The sequence below is a fragment of the Balaenoptera musculus genome, chromosome 17 (genome assembly GCF_009873245.2).
Source record: "Balaenoptera musculus isolate JJ_BM4_2016_0621 chromosome 17, mBalMus1.pri.v3, whole genome shotgun sequence".
Taxonomy (NCBI): domain Eukaryota; kingdom Metazoa; phylum Chordata; class Mammalia; order Artiodactyla; family Balaenopteridae; genus Balaenoptera; species Balaenoptera musculus.
This window is the reverse complement of record NC_045801.1, coordinates 11,983,634-12,000,243: the sequence shown is the minus strand read 5'-3', so window position 1 is coordinate 12,000,243 and position 16,610 is coordinate 11,983,634.

Below are 16,610 nucleotides of genomic sequence, written 5' to 3'. Positions count from 1 at the left end.
TTGCAATTCTGAAACCCAAGTTAGAAATACAGGGATCTTGAAAGCAAGCTATTTTGCACCATGAAACTCCAGAAAGTTTCAGAAGTTCAAAAGATCAAATACTTCTGAAAGCGGTCTCAGAATGATTGCCTAAAGACTATATAAGAAGAAGCCATACCTTTAGATACCTTTTCTCTGAAACAATAGGCCTCATCCCCCTCCTACCTCACAGAAGAATGGAGGTTTAGTCTCTGGAGAGGTTGAACCAGAAGGACAGAAGACAAAGTTGGTGTAAGAGAACCAAACAGAAAACAGAGATTACACAGAAATCCTATAATGATATTCTCTTCCTTCATGAAGCAATAAATCAGTGGGAAATAGGCCTTAACCTTCAAGGAAGAGTTGGTGAATTTTTTTTTGGGTATCCGACAAGCCAAAGAGAAAAGATATATAAATACTGACATGTGGGAATCCCTAAACACAATGAACAATCCAGATCTCCCTATAAAGAAGTCCATCAGTTGACAAGGCTTACCCATGCATGGTAGGTTTCAGGTAGCTTTTAATATCTGATGCTTCACTCTTATACATAAACAAACAAAAATGCAAAGTTAATAGGACATTTAAAAATCAGTCAAGGCTTCCCTGGTGGCGCAGTGGTTGAGAATCTGCCTGCCAATGCAGGGGACACGGGTTCGAGCCCTGGTCTGGGAAGATCCCATATGCCGCGGAGCAACTGGGCCCGTGAGCCACAACTACTGAGCCTGCGCGTCTGGAGCCTGTGCTCCGCAACAAGAGAGGCTGCGATAGTGAGAGGCCCGCACACTGTGATGAAGAGTGGCCCCCGCTTGCCACAACTAGAGAAAGCCTTTGCACAGAAACGAAGACCCAACACAGCGAAAAATAAATAAATTTTTTTAAAAAATCAGTCAATATAATTCAGCATATTAACAGAATAAATGAGAAAAACCACATGATTATCTCAAGAAATAAAAAACAAGCATTCATGAAAAAATTCTAAGCAAACTACATCTACAAAAAAATGCTATATCTAACATCATATCTTATGTTTTATGACTGAATGCATTCTCTGGAAGAATAGGAATAAAAGAAGGATGTACACTTCCATCACATCTATTCTGCAACAAACAGAAGATCCTAGTTATTGTAGTAACGCATGTCAAAGAAACAAAATGCATATAGATTGAAAAGAAAAAAAAAACTACTCTTCTTCACAGACAATATTACACGTACATAAAAATTTCTAAGGACTCTACAAAAAGCTTTATGAACTGATAACTGAGTTTAGTAAGTTTATAAGAACAAAAGGTCAATATACAAAAAAATCAATTGTGTACTTATATACTAGTAACAAATAATTGGGAAATTTTTTAAAATATATATTTATAATACCACCAAAACCATGAGAGATTTAGGGATAAATTTTACAAAATATATGCAATATCTATATACTAAAAACTACAAAACAGTGTTGGGAGAACAAAAAAGAAGACATAAATAAGTGGAGAGCTATACTCTTGTATAGCTTGTATCAAGAATATTTAATAACTCTTACAACTCAATAATAAAAATCTAACAACCCAAGGTATTTCAACAAACAATTAATATATGAAGATATAGAAAACATCAATAAGAATATCCAATAATACTCACATTGCTAGTCATCAGGGAAATGCTAGTTAAAATCACAATGAGATACCACTAAATATCCACTTTAAAAGGCTGGAATTAAAAGGCTGATAATACTAAGTGTTGGTGAAGATGTGAAGCAGCTAGAACTCTGGAAGTGTAAAATGGTACCACTCTTTCAGTTTGACAGCTTTTTTTTTTTTTTTTTTTTTTTATTTATTTATTTATGGCTGTGTTGGGTCTTCGTTTCTGTGCCAGGGCTTTCTCTAGTTGTGGCAAGTGGGGGCCACTCTTCATCGCGGTGCGCGGGCCTCTCACTATTGCAGCGTCTCTTGTTGCGGAGCACAGGCTCCAGACGCGCAGGCTCAGTAATTGTGGCTCACGGACCTAGTTGCTCCACGGCATGTGGAATCTTCCCAGACCAGGGCTCGAACCCGTGTCCCCTGCATTGGCAGGCAGATTCTCAACCACTGCACCACCAGGGAAGCCCTTGACAGCTTTTTATAAAGTAAAACATGCACTTAAATATGACCTAGATATTCCATTTCTAGGTATTTATTCAAAAGAAATGAAAGCATGTACCATAGTACCTTGGTATCTGCGGGGTATTGGTTCTAGGACCTGCCACAGTAACCAAAGTCCACTGCTGCTCAAGTCCTATCCCTGACATTCCACGTCTGTGGTTCTGCATCCATGGATTCAACCAACTGTGGATCATGCAGTACTGTAGTATTAATTGAAAAAAATCCACGTATAAGTGGACCCATGCAATTTAAACCTGTGTTGTTCAAGTATCAAACATATTCCTACAAAGGCTTGTCCATGAATGTTTATGGCAGCTTTATCCATTATAGCCCAAACTAGAAACAACTCAAGTGTTCATCAACATAGGAAGGAATAAACTAACTGTGGTATAGCCTTACAATGAATACTGTTTAACAATAAAAGGGGGCAATGAATAATACATGCAAACGACATGGATAAATCTCAAAAGCATTATGCTGAATGAAAGAAACCAGACACACAAGAGAACATGCTGCATGATTCCATTTGTATGACATTCTGAAACAGGCAAAACTAATCTATGATGACAGATCAAGACTTGCCTAGGGCCAGGAATAGAAGGGAGTTGATTGCAAAGGAGCATGAGGGTCTGTCTAGGGATGATGTATAGGTTCTATATTTTGACTGGAGTGATTATATGGGTGATTATATTGGTCAAAGCTCACTGAACTGTAGCCCCAAAATGTATACTATATCTTGATAACATTTATTTTATTTTTTTTAAATAGGAAAGATATTGTGAAAGAAAAAATTCAGGAAAATTTAACAGAAATGCAGGATGTAAGTTTTCAGATTCTGAGTAGGTGTTCAATTAATATTTTTAATTTGATTGATTATATAAGGTATATGAAATACCCGTAGCACAGTGCTTGGTACATGGAAGAGACTTAATAATTGTGTATGGAACAAATGCCTGGATGGGTCCATTAATCTTTAATATCCATTAACTTCCATTTATCTTGAGTTTGTAGATGCTTAAATTAAGAAAAAGAAATGTATAATGAGCTTCTTATAAAGGTACAATCTGCCTTTCTCCCAAGGAGGTACTTCTCTTGTTCTGAAGCAGAGGCTGGGTAGAGAGATCCACTGGAAATACAAATGCAGTTGCTAAGGCAGCAAATTAAGCTACTGTACAAAGAAGAGCCCCAAGGCTCAAAGAGGAGAAAATGCAGGTAGTTAATAAGGTGAAATCTGACTAGTAGAGTGGGACAAAAGAACAGCAAGAGCCTAATTAATGCAAAGCAACTTCCTGAAAGGAAGCTCAGAGTATGATAAAATGGCCCAAAAGGCTGATGTCAGTGATCTGAATCACAGATAGGAAAGAGGCTTGGGCCTGGGCCATTTCAGAGCTCCATCCTCTTTTGAACACCAGAAAAGGCCTTCTATTTAGCTACCTGCTCAACTTCTATTTAATGGGTGAGGAAATGAAAGCCCGAAGAAAGGAAATGACTCTTACCCATTGGTGCATAGGCATGGGCTCAGAATTGTTCCCAGATCACCTGCATTTTCATCATTGTTGTGTTTGTTGTCTAGCGCAAGTAAAAATCAAATCGTTTCAGAACTAGATTCATAGGCTCCGAGAAGAGGCAGTTTCTGATTGGCTCAGTTTATGATACAAAACCTGTCCTTTTGACTTTTCTCTGCTGTGAACTGAATTGTGGCTCTTTTGGAGGAATAAGGGCATGAGTTCCTAGGGATAAATATGAAAAGAAATTTGTTCTGTGCCTCAAGGGATTTCAACCAGCCTTTGGCCTCCCAAGTTGTGGCAGCGACACTTTGCTCACAAAAGGGTGGTGTCTCCGGGTGCTCATGAGCAAAGACGGAATCAGTCTGAGCTGGTTTCCAGCCGGCACTAGTTGCAGCTGTGGTTTTTAGGGTCTCAATCTACTCCAATTATTGAACTGCATTCTTTTTTTGTGGTTATATGTGCCATCTGGCTGCTTATGGCATGTTGCTGTAATTAAAACCCAATTCTTGTATTTTACTACAAACATCACACACACTTATTTATAACCTTCAAGGAACATGTTCATCTCCTCATGCATCTTACCATATCTAGCCGGTGCTGTACAAGGCTGAGGGCTATTCACATGGGGGGGTTATAATTACATCCTTTCTCTAAATTGCACTAAGAGGACTACCCAAGTGACCCTTTGAGGACAAATCACTTCAGCTTTTTGTTTTCAATTTTAAAACTGGATATTGCTCCAACTGATGACAGTATAAGGCACCATGGTAAAGTAAAAATAGCTCAGGATTAAGAATCAGGGGATAATCTGAGGGAAGTTGAAATAGAAGATAGGTGATCCCTAGTATCAGAAGGCAAAAGAACAAAGCACCTGTCTTAGTCTGTTCATGTTGCTATAACAAAATACCATAGACTGGGTGGATTATAAACAGAAATTTATTCCTTGCAATTCTGGAGGCTGAAAATCTGAGATCAGGATGCCAGTATGGTCAAGTGAGGGCCCTCTTTGGGGTTGCAGACTTCTAAGCTGTATCCTCACATTGAAGGAGGGCTAAGGGAATTCTCTTCGGTCTCTTTTATGAGAATACCAATCCCATCATGGGGGCTCCACTCTCATGACCTAAGCACCTCTCAAAGGCCCCACCCCTAATACCATTACACCAAGCATTAGGATTTCAACATATGAATCTGGGAGGACACAAGCATTCAGACCATAGCAGCACCCATTGTTTGTTAAGTACTTGTTACGCATTTGACTTACTATGTTCAATTGTAAACTTTAAGCAATGTAAGGACAGCCTTATATCTATTTTATTTAGTTTTTATACCAATGCTCATTACAGTACCTGACACTTTTAGTAATTCAACAAACGTTTTTAGAATGAATGAATGAATGAAGAAAGGTACTATTTTTAATTTTATTTTTCAGATGGAGATATTAGACTTTAAAATTTAGGTAGTTTGTCCAAATTCACACAGCTGTCGTGTAGAAAAGCCTAAGATCAAATTAGAAGTGATCTCTGATTGCAAAGCATATCCTCTTCACTACACCTTGGGCTTTTAGTCAACCAATAGATAATTACTTAGATGTGTCCCAGTTTAGGGGAAGTTTGGAAGAATTGGATTGCAATGTAAGGAGGAGCATTAATCTTAGTTATGTTTTAAAAAGATGGTTGAAGCATCTTTGTGGAGAACTATAGTGGGCAAATGTGGAAGGAGAGAGTCCATCTGGGCATTTGCTGATGGACAATATGTAGAGAAGAAGGAAAGAGAAGAACAGGGCATTATTTTAAACCTTGGTTTCAAATACCAAATGGATGATGGTACCATTCTCTGAGTGGTGAAAGTCTGAGGGAAGAATAGTTCTGCAGGGTAGAGAATCAAGAGTTTTGTTTTGACCATGTTATCATCGATATGTGTATTAAATAAACAGGTAGAGATGTGGAATGGGCTGCTGGATATATGAGGCTAGAATTCTGAGGTGAGGGTAGGAAATGGACATTTAGGAGACTTTGATAGTAAGGAATCCAGAGCTGCTGTTTAAACCCTGGGCTCCTTACTGTAAAGGCCCCTTCAAAAAAATGGTACACGGTAGTTAGACAACCACACCATATTTGCCAAGAACACTCATTATACCTTAGAGTACTCGGTCTGATGATTGCTCCCCAGCTTTGGCAGAAAGGTTGCAAGTAAAAACAGTCTTTACTGAGAATTCCTTCAGGCACAATATCAGATTTGAAAAATAAGAGTAGACTTAGCTATAGACATAGGCAGACGGAGAGAAGATGCAACCACTGCAAGGATTAGAGAAATTACATTGAGCTTATGGGTTAGTCAAAACATAACAATGATATCAGAAGTTCAGCTATGTGCAGTCTGGATATGATGACTTACTTTTTTCTTTCTTTCTTTTTTTTCTATCCCAGAAAAGAAAACAAATGGCAATGCACCATATCCTGGAGATTTGATGTACTGAATTTTCAGGACTCTAGTATTTGGTTGCCACTAGAGAACTGACTGTATGACATTGCAATGCTTCATTCAGCGTCTGCCTTCTCCCTATATTCTGAGATCCTGAGGGCAGGAATAAACCCTTTCTTAACCATATCTCCAGCCTCTCAATGTCTCTGGAACATTACACTGAATTAACCATTGTGGGTTGAGGAAGCCAGTGGGTACTTGAGAAGGTTAATCTTCCAAATATCCAACAAGAAGTTTACAACACAAAATAAAAATAATAATTCTATGAAATTTTATTTCTATGAACAGCAATGAGTCCTCATACTGGTGACTTATAAAATATATGGACATTTCCTGCCACCAATGTTTGCTTCAGTCCCCTTTCTATAAGAGCAAAGGATTATATATGTACAATACATGCTCACGGGTGTTTAGTTTCTTCAAACATATTTCCGTGGAGCCCTGCCCTCAGGCTAGCCACTTAGACAAGTCAACCACTAGCTGTAACTAAAACTAGCCATTCTCTTGACTTCTTTTCTTAGAACCCAAGAGCAGAAGAGGACATTCTCTCTCCCAGATCCAGGGATCGCCTTATTTTATACACTGTGTGATTGATATGTCTTTCAGAAGAAATCCCCAATGGATTAAGGTAATTTACTAGATATATAAATAAGTAAGGTCAAGGCATTTATACCTCTAAAATATTTTTCAACAAATAATTTCAAAAGTTATAAGAAAAAATTTTCAAAGGGCCCTGTGTCTCAACCTTTAGTTCATATAACATGATATTTTTAATTTAGGCCATTCATAATTATCTGCTATTATTGTATTTGCTGTATGCTTATTTATTTCTGTGCCCATCCCCCAATCAAATGTGAACTTCAGTCCAGAGCCCTATCTGACCTATACAATAGACCTGTCCTCTATTGTATACTCAGAGCCTAGCACAAGCAAGACACTTAAAATGTGTTCAATAAATATTTGTTGAGTGTATGAATTTCCTCCAGTCTTTATAACAATCTTACAAGTTGGAGAGTACTATCTTTTCTTTTTAGAACAATTGGGTTCCAGAAAAGTGACATCTCTAAAGTAAAGAAACTGAGATATGATTTTAAATCCTGCCTTGTTTTATGCCAATGTAACTGGTTAATCATATTGTACCACTGTCACTGTCAAAACTTGGTGAATATTCAATGATTGCAAATTTCTATACCTCTGGCTGTTTTTCTACAGTGATTAGCCATACAGACTTTTTTTTTTTTTTAAGGTATGTTTATTTTTTTAAGGTGCAAGACTTCAGAGAGTGGAAAGGAAACTCAGGCAACAGGCAGGTGGTGGAATATTCAAAAATGAAAAATTAACACAAGAAATATTTAAAGAAAAAAGAGGACACAGTGAGAATATGTGTTACAAAGGGCTATGGATACCTAACTAGCAGAAGGATATGTGATTTCCTGACATTTATAGCTAGTTTTTGTTGACTTGTAGAGAAGTCTCTAAAAAGAGATTCTAGGCCTATATTCTTGTAGCATTTTAGTTATAGATAAGAATGATTTTTAAAAAGAATACTAAATATTAGAATGCATTTCTAATGGAGGTCTCTCAGAAAAACAAAATTAGGAGACATGTCTTCCATTCAGTTTTGTCAAGACTCTTGGTATAGATATGCCGTGATCAGGAGAAGTCTAAACTGAAAGCTTTCTCAAATGTGCACTCTGGAATATATACTATTTACTTTGTGATTTTAGAGACACACTTTTTGGTGCCTCTGTTCTTACATCAGGGAAAGTGAGCCAATATATAAAGAAATTTACTGAACATGAACAAACCATACTATAGAAATTAGGTCCATGCCTATTAAGAACCTAAAACTTCAACAAATTGAAAGCAGACTATATATGAACCAAGTAATATGATGATGCAAAAGAGGGGAATTTTTCTGAAAAGAACAGACCAACTCTGTCTGTCTTGTAACTGTATAATTTAAAGCCAAGATGCAGATGGTGCATTTTGTTTTTATTTACTCTTAGCAAATAGGTTGGCATAGTTGTTCAAAATTATTAAGAAATGGTATCTCTGGCTAGAACGTGATTATGTCACCATTTAGACATTCTCCTGAAACACATTTAAGTCTTATGGTCTTTGGGGTCTAAAATTCTTTGATCTTGTGATTTGGGTTCTTGTAGTTGGTGGAAAAGCATTCACGGAGTTAAAAAAGGAAATCAAATCTGGTGGACAGGTTAAAACAAAATGCAACAAAATGACTAATGACACTTCCATTCTCCTTTTCTCTGTGCTAGCCAAGATCATCAAGGCCTTATTTCATCATGGATGGTGTGGGCAGGACATATTGGGTCTGAATGTTTGTACTTATGGAAGTAAAATTGAAAAAGATGAATATCCCTCACTACATGGGAGATAAAAACACATTATGGGAACACATTCACACACACAGACGATATCCCTGACAAGATGGGTCCCCCAAAACTATATTGGATCAGGAAGAAATTTGGTCATGAACAGTGAAAGAAATTATTCCGAGGGCCTGGACACCTAAAATTCATCTTTGTGGATGCCGATGTTTAGCTACTTTTCTATGAATCCAAGTAGCAGAGGGTCCTTGACTGGTTAGAATTCACTGCCAGGGCTGCAAGGCAAACTTTTTCTTAATAATAAAGAAGTGATGTAAAGCCTTTGCATTACGTATAAACATAACTAATAAATGATTACAAGTCCTTATTAAAGAAGGATTGAAAAGAACACAAGTAAGGAGACTGATTGGTTACTTCTGTGATAAACCAGGAGGTAGATGATGGCAGCCTGCATGGAGGAAGTGGCATTCTGGATGAAAATGAATAGCTGGATTCAAGATACAGTGAGGAGCTGGAATGAAGGGGACCCATCTGTGGAGGATGAAGAAAAGAGAGGAGTCAAGACTGGAAATGGGACATTTGGTTTGGGCACAAGATGGATGGGATAGATGAGATGAATGGAAAGCTATTCTCTGAGACGGGAAAGAAAAGGAGTAGGGGGAGGTTGTTTTGGAATTGCAAATGGTGGAGAGTTGAATTAACCAGATTTTATGAACATGTTTTTATTTAGTGGCACCTCTTTTAAAAATAGAGAAATAGCCTGCATGGGATGTATACTTCAATCATTCTTAGAAACCTACCTTTCCCTATCTAATAGTGAACATTAAATTTGGATTTGAAAAGGGGGAATGTAAGAAACACTTTTAAGCCTTCAAATTGTAAAGAATTATACTGTATCTTGCAATCTCCATTATCTCATGATATTACCATCCTAAACCTATAAGGTGAGTATTTATATCCTTATATTCGAGATGCTGTCCAGTAACTTTACTCTCTTTGTTCAGGTCATATAGCTTGCTGGCATTTGAAGTACAGCCATATGAAACAGGAATGAGGTTTGTGGTGTTTTGTTCCTGACAAAACTCCTAAGATAAGTGAATTCAAATTTGGGGTAGGTTGCTTAGACACAATGTAAAAGAGCAATATCTAACAATTAAAACTGTCTAACAATGGTGTTTGGCTTTTGTGGGAATCAGAGAACGAAGGGGATAACTATATGTCAGGATTGCTGTAGGTGAAGAAACTTTCTTCATGGGGTGGAGGACGGGATTAGATTATCTCTAAATCCAGATTTAAAATTCTAATGGCCATACCCCAACTTCTTTACGTATTTACTATGTGTGAGACAGCATGGCAAAAGCTTTTCACAAATTATTTTATTAATCCTGCTGAAAATTCCATGAGGTAAATATTATTATTATCTTCATTTTGCACTTGAGGAAACTGAAGCACAGGAAGACAGGGGAAAAAGTCCAAATTGTCACATGGCTCTTACATGTTGGAGTCAGACTTTCACCTGAGTTTGCCTTATCAGAGGAGTGTCTCAGCCTCAACACTATTGACATTTTGATTCGAAATATTCTTTGCCATTAGGGCTGCCCACAAGATATCTAACAGCATCCCTGACTTCTATCCACTGGCTGCCAGTAGCACCTCCTTGCCTAAATTGTGACAACCAAAAATGCTCTAGAGTCTGTCAAATGTCCCTTGGCAGCAAACTTGCCCCCAGTTGAGAACCACTACCTTACTATTCTGCCTGAGTCCAATGCTGTCTGTCACCTCTGCTCTTTGCACCCTGCAAATCCCGTTTTCTTCATGTAGAATTCTCTTATCCTTCTGCCTAAACATTTCTTTCAGTAATATAGAAAGCCTGCCCTGGTTCTACGATTCTTTCAATTCATTCTTCAAGAAAGCAGAAAGTTCTCCATAGCATAGAAAAATGAGTTCAAAAGCTACTCCATAGATGACTGCTCTTACCATCATTGTTGATATTATTATTGACCAATGTGATGGTGGAAGTAAGGGTGGAACTCTGAGGGGCCCAGAGGAGAAGGTCTTTTAAAAGCTGTGAGCAAAAGCACCGAGAAGTTGGGAGGTGTCTGAGCAGAGTTGAAGGAGGAATGGGAGTTGGCTAACGAAGGGAAGACAGATGATCCCAAAGGAAGTGACAAGGAAAGGTGCAGAGTATAATGAGAACACGGTGCAGTGAGAGAGCCACAAGCAACACTGGATAAAAGAATGGTGGTCAGGGACCTCCCTGGCGGCCCAGTGGTTAAGAATCCGTGCTTCTACTCAGGGGGCACAGGTTCAATCCCTGGTCAGGGAACTAAGATCCTGCATGCCTTGCAGCATGGCCAAAAAAAAAAAAAAAGGATGGTGGTCGTAGGGGAGGTGACTGCCTGAGAGGAAACCAGTCATGAATGTGCTTTTTAATAACCTCACCCTTGGTTCTCAGCATTTGGAAGAGTAGTTTCTAACCTTGGCTGAATATTGGAAACGCCTGAGGACCTTTAAAATATAACTTATGTCCTTACCCATCCCCAAGATTTTTTATTTAATTGGCCTGGAGTGAAGCATGGCTATCCCAGAAAATAAATTCATGTTTTCCAAAATGTGAGAGTACGAGGTACCTGACCTGTGAGAAGAAGAATCTCTCTCTCTCTTTCTGTCACAAGGCATTTTGGGTCTAGGAACTCTAGAGCTCAAAACATTATTGAACCCCAAAGTCCCAGTCCATCCCCCTCCTTCCTCCCCTCCCCCTTGACAATCACAAGTCTGTTCTCTATGTCTATGAGTCTGTTTCTGTTTCGTAGATAAGTTCATTTGTGTCATTTTTTAGGTTCCACATATAAGTGATATCATATGATATTTGTCTTTCTCTCTCTGACTTACTTCCCTTAGTATGATAATCTCTAGGTCCATCCATATTGCTGCAAATGGCATTATTTCATTCTTTTTGTGGCTGAGTAGTATTCCATTGGATATATGTACTACATCTTCTTTATCCATTCCTCTCTCAATGGACATTTATGTTGCTTTCGTCTTTTGGCTATTGTGAATAGTGCTGCTATGAACATAGTTTGGGGTTTGTAGATGCCAACTATTACATTTAGAATGGATAAACAACAAGGTCTTAATGTATAGAACAGGGAACTATATTCAATATCCTGTGATAAACCATAATGGAAAAGAATATAAAAAAAAGAATGTCTACATGTGTAAAACTGAGTCACTTTGCTGTACAGCAGAGATGGGCACAGCATTGCAAATCAACTAGACTTCAATAAAAAATATATAAATAAATAAAAAAAATATTAAAATTAAAAAAACATTATTGAATTTGTAAAATGAAAGAAATGGAGTTATACCACATATAGATGAAAACATTCAATGACATTCATTTGTTTAGTTAATTCAGTCAGCAAATAGCTAAAGAGAACCTCTGTGGTTCTACTCCTCTAGGCTCTGAAGATACAGCAGTAAACAAAAAAACCAAATTCCTTCCTTTCAGATATCTTACATTTTAGAGAGAGATTCAGAAAATAAACAAATTGGCAGATTGTAATATGTTAAATAATGAAAAGGATCTTGAAGGAAAATAAAGCAGGAGTAAGGGAAAAGATAGTGACTAGGGATGTATTTCAGACAGGAATATTAGAAATGGCCTCCACGGAGATGATATTTGGCTGAAGACTTAAGTGGTGAAGGAGAGGTTTCTGAGACCATGTGGAACAGGACCTCTAAGCGCAAAGGACCTAAGGTTAGCATGTTCAAGGAAGAGCAAGGAGACCAGTGTGACTGTATGGACTAAGCAGTTACAAGTAGGAGATAAGGTTGACCATATTGTGAAGGACCTCATAGATCATAGTAAGATATGCATTTTGTTCTAAGCATGATGGGAAGATGATAGAAGATTTTGAGCAGGGAAATGACATAAACAGATTAAATCTTTAATTGGGCTACTTGGTTTGTTGTGTAGGGAACAGAGTAGACTTTATCAGGTGAGAGTGGAAAAAAAGAGGCCGGTTAAAAAAAAAAAAAACTGTTGGTTTGGACCAGGCAAAGGATAACTGGTTGTGGAGTAGACTGGGAGGTAGCACAGGAGATGATGAGAAAAGGTCAGTCTTGTGAAGGTCAGTATAGTGAAAATGTGGAACTACCAGGTTTAGCTATTTCATGATGAGTTTGAAAATAATGTAGGAGGGGGCACTTTTCAGTGTGGGGATGTGAATGAAAAGCTTGGTTTTGGAAAAATTAGTATTTAATCCTTGATAGGCATCTAAGTGAAGATGCCACGTTGGAAGTTGGATATTTGAGTGTGAATTCAGGGAGAGATCAGGGCTGGAAAAATAAATTTGAGAACTATCAATTTACAGATAACATGTAAAAATCATGACTCTCAATCAGGAAGAAGTCTGAAAACTGAGCCCTGGGGTCCTTCAGCACTCAGAGATTAAAACCCTAACCCTCAACGTGATGGTATTTGAAGGCGAGGTCTTTAGGGAGGTGATTAGTTAAGATGAGGCCAAGCGATTAGAGTTCCCATGATGGGATTAGTGTCCTTATAAGAAGAGGAAGAGATCAGAGTGTTCTATCTCTCTCTTTCTCCACCATGTGAGGACACAGCAAGAGGGCAGCTGTCTGCAAGCTTGGAGGAGGGCACTCATCAGGAATCAAATCTGTGAGCACCTTGATCTTGGACCTCCCAGACCCCAGAACTGTGAGAATAAAATGCTTGTTTTTTAAGTAACCCTATCTGTTATTTTGTTGTAGCAGCCTTAGCAGACAAAGACACCTAAGGTTTCTTGTCATGAGGTCAATGTCATGATCTGTCATGTTCCATTCTCTGAGGATGGTCCAGAGTATGGGCAGAGAGTCTCATTTCACCAAGGTAGAGTTTTTCCATTTAAGTACAGTGGTAGGCAGAATAATGTCCCCACAAAGTTGTCCTCATCCCAGTCCTGGGGCCTGTGATTATGTTAGGTTACATGGATAAGGGAAACTAAGGCTGCAGATAGAAGTAATTTCGTCAATCAACTGACCTTGAGATGGAGACAACCCTGGATTATTGGAGTGAACAAATATCATCACGAAGGTCCTTATAATGGGAGATACAGAGAGTGTAAACATAAAGAGTGATGTCATATGAGACTTGCTCAACCATCGCTGACTCAGGATGGAAAGGTGCCCTAAGTACAGGAATGCAGGTGGACTCTAGAAGCTGGAAAAAGTAAGAAACCAATTCTCCCATAGAACCTCCAAAAAGAAACACAGCCCTGATGACACTTTGGTTTTAGCCTGTGAGACCCATTTTCGTTTTATGTCCAATGGACAGAATTGGAAGATAAGGAATTTGTATTCTTTTAAGGCACTAAATTTGTGGTAATTTGTTACAGTAGTGATAGGAAAATAATCTAAGTACCTGGAAAGAGAGAGAGGCAAGCATGTGATTATAATAATAGAGCATGAAATATAAATGGTATATGGAAGGACATGAGACCAGGAGGGGATTGATGACAGAAAAAGAAGGGTAGGTAGATCCTTCCTAATGTAGAATCATTCTGCATTAGAGTTCTCAGTGAGGTGAAAGCATTTTGAGAAAGGGGACACCAGAAAGAGATGAAGAGCTGAAAAGATAGGAGGTGTTGGTCAGAAAAGGAGAGGTTTGAAGTTGATATTTTGGGGTGGGGGGAGAAGGCAATTATTAGTAATGGTCAGGTCTAAGCTATGACCATGTAGTTGGATAAGTTGAGGTGTGAGGAGAATGAGATCTTGAAAAGAAGATGGGCTATTGGATAGATCCACTTACCTGAATACAAAAATCACCAAACAAGGATGACAACAGTAGTCATGGAAAGAAAATTCATGAGGCATTTGCTAAAATATTTCGTAAGTAAAAGGGAAGTACCCAGGAGTTCTGTATTCAAGGTATAAAGTAACAGATGATGTAGCCCAATTGTGTCTTTTTCAAAGGATGAGACGTTTTAGACAGAAAAGAGGGTAAATAGTTAGGAAGTGCCAATAAAGAGCCAGGAGAACATCTACTCCCCCTACAGACCCACAGATTACGTGGGAGGCAAGACTGACTCTGATTGATAAAGCTTCATGGGAAGCAATATCCTCAGGTTTAGGTTATAGAGGAATTGCTAATGACAGACTGTGGGTTCTTGAGTACCTTATGGAAAGGTTTGGGGAATCAGGGACAGTGTGAGATGGGTCAGATTAAGGAAAGTACACTTTTATTGGGTTGAGGTAACGATGTGTGGGTTTGTCTTAAGTCTACATATTCAATGACATTCCAATCAATTTTTCAGTAGAGTTTTTTGGGGTTTTTTTTCATAGATCTTGACAAAATGTTACTTAAAATTCATATGGAAGAATAGTTGTTCAAGTAGAGCTAAGAAAATTCTGCCAAAGAGCAAAGATGTGATACTTACCCTAGCAGACATGAGGACTTATTTTTAACCCACACTAATTAACACAGTGTAGGATTGATCAACAGAACTACGCATGCAGAGACAGACCCTGGCATATAAGGAAATTGTTGAACTGATGTACAAACTAATGGGGAAAATGGGCTTTTCAAAAATAGAGTGTGGATAGTGAGCATTCCCTACCTAAAAAAATAAATCTCAAACTCATGCCGTATTAACAATATATTCCAGGTGATCTGGACATTGAAGACCCAAATGATAGAGAAAAAACTTCAAAGCAATTTGAAAAAAATATGTATATAAAACATGTGTGTTGTGTGTGTGTGTGTGTGTGTGTGTGTGTGTGTGTGTGTATTTTACTGTTGGGAAATAATTCTTAAATAAGACACAATATCTTGCCTTTTTGATAAGATGATGCTGTTCATCAGAGAAATAGTGACATGATTTTCTGGTCAACAGGAACCCAGGGTCCTTGCCAAAGAAATAGCTATATGTATAAGAGGGTGGCAGCTAAGATTTTCCTATCTTCTTTTAACTAGTGGATCTATTCCACTTCATGGAGCAATTACTGTGACAGCCACAAGTTGGGATTCTTAGTTGCTGAAGTACTGTAGCAAGTGAAATTTATTTTCAAATTCTTGCAAGAGTTTGAGAGTCATGGTTTTCAGTGTTGGGAGCTTTTGAGTTTTTGTCTCATTATGTATCAGAATGATTTCAGGAGAAGACAGGAAAATATGTCAAGACCTCATATGTTATTTTAGAGCAGAAGTTCCTTGAATAGAATGTTAGGATGATCTGGGAATACCCAGGTGAAGAGGAGGACGTTAAGTGGAATAAATGCATTCATGACTTGTCAACCTCGAATGGAGGAGACAGTGGTGGGGTGGGGCTGGCCCTCAGACAAGGCCTGTTACCCCTTTTGGCCTCAGCTAGTTAAGTGAAAATATTTCTTGCCTTACCTAACACACAAGGTTGTTTGGGAGAGTCAAAATCACTGGAAAAAACTTCTTAAAACATAGTTATTGTTTGCAAAATAAGCAGCAGGCACAGGGTGAGAAATCAAGATGTACAAGACCTACCCCGACCCTCAGCGGGCATCCAGTTGGGAAGCCAGACCTGAAAAATGCTACCAGGCAGCATCAGGTGAAGTAAGAAACAGAAACAAACAAATAAACAAACAAAACACAGAGTCATTAAGATAACAAATCTGGAAGTTCTTTTTAGACCACAACTGTTTTCCAATGTAAAGGACAGCTTTGGTAATCATGATAATGTTACTAATGTTAGATTATGCTACTTATTTTATATTACATAATGTTGCTTATGTCAAGTAGCCAGGACATGAATAAAATCTGCTGCTCTTTTCTGTATTCTAAAATACCAAAAGTCAGTTTCCTTGACAGATTACAAGATATATGTCTGTTACCTTTGGATGAATCACACCCCTTGCCCAAGAAAGCAACTTACTAAGTCTCCATGGAGAGAAGGATGCTAAGATGCCCACATCTAGGTCGACTGTACCAATTTTTCCTTTTGAAATATTGCACTGCCAGAGACAATGATCCCACTTGATTGAAAACAGATTTGCCAATTTACAAGGCCAAAACAATAATTCTATAAAAAGCCTCAGTCATCCTAGTCAAACCACTGAAGTTGAAATGAAAATATCATGTCTGTGTACTT